We start from the raw sequence: 6698 nt of genomic DNA on the forward strand, positions 1-6698 counted from the left end.
ATCTGTATATGTCTTGCTTTTGTAGGAATTTTTTATTCATGATTTTTTTATATAGTAGGTTAACAATGTGTTGCTTTCTTTTCCAAAAGGCATTAGGAATAGAAGCACATATATCTTTTTCAATTAATTCTTTAAAGTGATTAATTTGATTTTGAATATAAGGGTCATCTAATTGTTTTTCGATTCTTTTATAACTAATTTCTTCTTTTAGAAATTGTACTTGTTGTGTCTTTCTTTTAATGGAATTAATAGTTTTAAATATTGAAGAATTTTGAATAGAATCTATTAATTTAGTATATTAGATTTACAAATTTGAAAGTAATGTTTTGATATAAATTTTTTTAATGTATTCCTTTCCCATTTACTGAAAAAGGATAAAGTTGGGATAAGAATGAAGTTCCTAATATTATTTCTTCATCTAAGTCTTTAACTAATATGAAGGTAATTTTGAAACAATATCCTTGATTGCAAACATGTGCATTTGAAAGTTTGTAACGAATTTTTAATCATCGACCATTGACACCATGTAATTTTTGTGAAATTTTTTCGAAGTATTTGGTAGGTATTAAGTCTTCTCGTATGCAGTTTTGATCCGCTCCTGAGTCAATTAAAACCTTATAAGTTAAATGGTATTCCTTATTTATGACAAGATTAATAACAGAGTACCATTTTTTTATTTGAACTTTATTAATAAGATCGATAAACGATTCATGTGAAATTTTATCGGGTTTGTCATCAGTTTCAGGATTTTCAAAAGTGAAAAGTTGATAGTTTGAAGTGATAAGAGATCGGATTTTATTTGAGAATTTTGTTTTTTAATATTAGAAATTTATTCCTTTATTGTATTTATTTCTCTTTGAAGGTCGGGAATAGTTACTGATTTTGTTTCTGGTCCGAAGCGAGAAATTATATCTTTAAGATTGTAATGTTGGAAACTTTGTTGTTTAGGTTCTTCTATAATAAGATCTTTAAGTTTTTCAAAATATTCTCTTTTAATTTTGGGGTCTTCAATTTGACGAATGGCTTCAAAAAGAATTTCTTGGTCTCTTGAAATAACATTTATAGTTTTATTACATGTACATGTCTCGATTTGATTATCACGAGAGGATATTGATATTTCAAAATCAGAATTATCGGTATTTTCTTGGATTTTAAAATTTTGGTCATAAGAGGATTCATCATTGTCTTCTGACGAAGAGAAAGAGTTTGAAGGTGTTAATAAATTTAATAATTGAATTTTTAAATCTTCATCTATTTCTAAACTATAAAGTTTTCCTTTCATAGGACAATTGGGAGCTATGTGTCCTTTTTGTGTGCATTTATAACAAGTTACTTCTTTTCTTTTCTTAGTAGTTTTATAATTTTTAAATCTTCTTTTTGGTTTTGATTTATAAGTTTGTTTGTTTTGGTTATTTTTAAAATATCCTTGGATTCTACAAGGTTTTCTTTAAAATTTTCTTTTAAATTGCTAGGATCGTTTTCTTGCTAATGGAGCTTGTATTTTCTCATAACCATATTGAGCACGAAAAGACCCAAGTTCTTGTTTTTTCTTATAAAGTAATTTTTTTAAAAAAAATTTTGCATTTAATTTAAGGTCTGTGCATAAAGCTCAACCTTCACTGTTTATAAAGTTAATCAATTCACCATAGGTTAGATTATCAAAAGGAATTGTATCTTGATAAATTTGTCTTATTGTTTGGCGTACCTTTTCAGTAAGTAATTTTAACAATCCTGAGAGGAATCTTTCTTTTCAATATTGATTATTGTAATCTGTTCGGATAAAAAAACATCTTTATACCATCTGAAATCTTGAAGTTTTGGACAGGTAAGGTTGGAAAGAATTTCAGAACTTCGTTCTTGGAATTGAACGGGTTCACCTATAAAGTTTTTGGTAATGGTGTAAATCAAAATTGCAACCGCATCTTGTGTTTAACTTATTCTTGAACCACTTGGTTCAACTTTAATGGTAGTTAGTATTCTTGTTTTGTCACTTGAAGATACATAAAATCATCAAAACTTATTATTCTTTTAAAAAAACATATTTATTAAACATAATTTTTGTTCCAATTATTAAATAAATTGAAAATTTGTTTCTAAAAGATAGTAACTAAACAGGTACGATTTTTGTTTTTCAAAAATTGTAAACTAAAATCAGATTTTCAAAACTCAAAATATCAAAAACCAAAAACCAAATCGTTAACAAATGAGGCCTAAATGATTATCAAATAGCGCCTTACTTTTTTGTTTCCTATTTTTTTATTTTTAGTTTTTAAAAAGCCAAAACCATTCTTATTTGGTTACTGTTTTTGGTGTTATATATATAAACATATTTAATAATTGTTTTTCGACACGTGTTTTTAAAAAGTGGAAAACAAAAACATGTTGGGATAATTATATTTTTGTTTTTAAAAAATCAAAATAAATTTTGATGACTTTTTTAGTCATATATATATATAATATATATATATATATATATATATATAATATATATATATAATCAACTATTATTTCCATTTCATATACAATATCATAAAATTCTTATTTTTATTTTTTATTTCTTTAAAAAAAATCATATGGATAAAATAATATCAGTTTTTAAAATGTCCTGATAATCACATATCAAAAGAAACAAATAACAAAACAAACAGAGCCACAAAAAATACGAGAAAATAATTTCATTTTTATAAAACTATAAAAGAATTAAGGAGAACAACGAAAACGTTGGTGTGATTGGTTTAACTTTTTATGTATTTAATTTTGAGAATAAGTCATTTGTAAAAAAAAAATTGAAGTATTTGGCAACTAGAAATTAGCTTTTGAAACTTCCAAAGTGTATTTTAAATAGTTTAGAATAAAAAGAATTTAAACAAAATTGACTTTGTTGATAAACATTTTTTCTCTAATAAATCCAAATTGACATTTAAATCCAAAGAACTTTTGAAACACTTCCAAAGTATATTTTAAATAGTTTAGATAAAAAAAAGTTTAAACAAAATGATTTTTTTGACAAACATTTTTTATCTAATAAATAAAAAATGACCTTTAATATGAATCCAACGAATATAGATGATTTTATGTTCTATAAACTTGATTTCATGCCTAATAAGATCGAATATAAAATTTTAATTTTGTGTATCTAGTTAATATGTATTTGATTAATTAATTATAATTATAATAATACATGAAACTAGCTATTAGACATAAAATTGAAAGCTTAGGATATCATTAGACATATTTCAAATTATATCTAATAGATCAATCATTTTTTAATTTTTTTAATATTGTTAGAGATCTATTAGACAAAAAAATTTAAAGTTCAGGAATCTATTTGATATTTTTTAAATTGCATGGCTATGAGATACATAATTGAAAGTTTAACCTATTATAGGTTTTTGCTTGAATTCTCTTGAGCCAAATAGACTCTTTAAGAACTAAATTTGTAGTTTAACTTTAGTTTTTTTTTTTTTTTTTTTTTTCATTTTTTAAAATTTTGTCAGTATTGTACAACATGTATTTTATAAATCATTGAAAGAATATGAGAATACCTATTCTCAACTAATTTTTTAAAATGAAATGTAATTGAACGTGAAAATTGCAATACTTTATCAAGTTTAAGGATAATTTCATGAAATTAAAAGTTTGGGTGTAATTTGATCCTTTTTATGACTCGTTTTAAATTAATTTCCGAATTTCATAGAGAAAACAATGGTCAAATCTCATATCTTGAATTAAAATTATTATTCAAATAAAATTTATCTGGAAAAATAACTTTTTAAAAATAGTGTTTTATTTTACACCTCATTACTCTAATTTTGAAACAATAATCCATAAAATAAGTGGAACACAAAAAATGTAATTTAAATGACATCGAAAGAGTTTTTTTTTTTTTTTTTTTTTAAAAGAAAACTTAAAAAGTATTAATAAAAATCGAAATTAATTAAATTTAAAAGTGGGTTATCCACTTTTAAATGTAGTTGCAGGAACAATTTAGAGAGTTAAACTAATAATATAATATAAGTAGAATGACATAGCTGGCTTATATAACATAGCTTCTAGATGTTGGTTGGACTTTGACTACACATAATATACCTATCTCATGGAAATTCTAATCAACGAATTATATTATTATTATTATATATTTCTCTTCAACTAGAACACGCCAATTCGTTAATAATTTGTAATATTTTTCCAAACCAAATGACACGGCCAAAATTTTATTATCTACTTTTTCTTCCTTGACTTGACCAAAGACTATGCCATCTCCTTTCCCCTTCCTATAAATTCACTTCATCTTCTCTCATTGTTGAAACACACAACAAAAGCAAAAACTTAAAAGCTGACCAGAAATGACTGCCCAAAAAATAACTACAATCCTTTCCATCATCTTCCTCCTCTCTTCCATATTTCGATCTTCCGATGCTGCCGGAATTGCCATCTATTGGGCCAAAACGGCAACGAAGGCTCTCTTGCCTCTACTTGTGCCACTACAAACTACGAGTTTGTCAACATAGCATTTCTTCATCCTTTGGCAGCAGTCAAACTCCGGTCCTCAACCTTGCCGGTCATTGCAACCCCGACAACAACGGTTGCGCCTTTTTGAGCGACGAAATAAATTCCTGCAAAAGTCAAGGCATCAAAGTCCTCCTCTCTATCGGCGGCGGTGCGGGGAGCTATTCACTCTCCTCGGCCGACGTGCGAGAGAAGTCGCGAACTTCTCTTTGGAACAACTTCCTCGGCGGGCAGTCGAGTTCAAGACCACTCGGCGATGCCGTTTTGGACGGCATTGATTTCGATATCGAAGCGGGCTCCGGTCAGTTCTGGGACGTATTAGCTCAGGAGCTAAAGAACTTCGGTCAAGTCCTTCTCTCCGCCGCGCCGCAGTGTCCGATCCCGACACCCAGAAATAACGACGCAGCCACTTAAAACTGGTTTTGTTTGATTTTGTTTGGGTTCAATTCTACAACAACCCACCCTGCATGTTTGCAGATAACGCGGACAATCTCCTCAATTCTTGAACCAATGGACGACGTTTCCGGTTTGAGGCTTTTCATGGGGTTGCCGGCCGCGCCTGAGGCCGCCCCAAGCGGCGGCTTTTATTCCGGCGGATGTGCTTATTCTCAAGTTTTCCGACCATAAAAACTTCTTCCAACTATGGAGGAGTGATGTTATGGAGCAAGGCGTTTGATAATGGCTACAGCGACGCCATTAAAGGCAGCATCAATTAATTACTTAATTAGCAAGTTTTAAAGCCATGAATAAGCTCAGTATTATAATAAAAAAAAACGAAGGCTTCTTCTCCATTTTTCTTTTACTTACACACATATATGTTTTAAATTTGTGTGATGCATTAATTAAAATCCTTTTTCTGTGAGAATATGATCGAGAAAATTATGAAAAATTTCATACCATTTTCCTTTATTATTTGTTACTAAAGTAGCATTTAAAAATTATATATGGTTCTCAAAATAAATAATCATTCAATGACAGGTCACATTGTTTTTTTTTTTCAAATATGATCCATGTTTGAAGTTTCAGTTTTGGGTAGATGTTAAAAGTTTAAATGCAATGATTAATATAAATTAGAGAGAGGTGCAAAAATTTAATAAATAGCATGTAATCATTAATCGTAAAAAATTGCTATGAAAACCATATTGCATTTTGAATCTTGCCTTGATAGTCGATTATGATCAAATTGTATAGTTTACATAACACTTTATACCAATAACAAATTATTACAAATGAAGTTATAAAATCAACTGTAATCATATAAATCTTTAATATTGTATACAAGTACATTTACATCAAAATAAATTTTTAATATTATAAATATCACTCGTAATGAGATCAATCAATACAACATTCCATAAAAATAACAATATTTTTTGTGGAGTCGACATGTTGTACAAATTACATTAAGATAAAGAAAAACAATACAACCTCAACTTTCTAGTTTCCTCAATATACCTAAGTATCCTTTAATCTCCACATTTTTAAAATGACGCATCCATTAGTATTTAATAAAAAAATTTGAGAAGTCTCTTATCTCTACTTGCATGAATCCGCATGAATCCGCATTCATTTTCTCGAAATTCAAATCATATTTGAATATAAAGTCGGTCAAAGTTTGACTTTTCAAAGTCAAAAGTCAACTCTTTAACTTTTTACATCTTTGAACTGAAAACCTCGACCACTATATCACATATACTTGTCGGTTTCTCTCTCTTCACCTAATTCAAACAATTCGAATTATTCTATCATATTGTTCTAAGTTTATTCCATATGAGCTAATATGGGAACCTAATGAACCTAGATCATGGGCTCCAATGATCTGAGATTAGTTGGCTAAACTCTTTAGATGGAGTTAATCAACATTCGTTAACTAACGGGTCATTCCACTAGAGTCCCGTAGTTGCACTCCCCTCACTATAGATATATTTGTGTCCATTTGATATAACCATGATTAGTAAGCTAATCCTTCACAGGTTGTTCATAATCTCGGCTGGATCATAAAAACCGTTTTATCCCCAAGACTACATCTTGTTCCTTAAGTTCTATTGATCCTCTAATGAACAATTGGTCTAAGGTCCAACGCTATTTAAGACCTGGATTCAATACTAAAGGGAACAACCTATCTACTATCTCTATAACGGGTAGGAGTGAATTCCTTCTTGCATCCTATGTTTCCAGCTATCCACCCG

General features: G+C 28.7%; 1 pseudogene; it reads left to right on the forward strand.

Annotated features, from left to right (window-relative positions):
• The first annotated feature begins 4331 nt into the window (after positions 1 to 4331).
• LOC120067816 lies at positions 4332 to 5408 on the forward strand (annotated as a pseudogene).
• The last annotated feature ends 1290 nt before the right edge of the window (positions 5409 to 6698 follow it).

The sequence above is a fragment of the Benincasa hispida genome, chromosome 12 (genome assembly GCF_009727055.1).
Source record: "Benincasa hispida cultivar B227 chromosome 12, ASM972705v1, whole genome shotgun sequence".
NCBI lineage: Eukaryota > Viridiplantae > Streptophyta > Magnoliopsida > Cucurbitales > Cucurbitaceae > Benincasa > Benincasa hispida.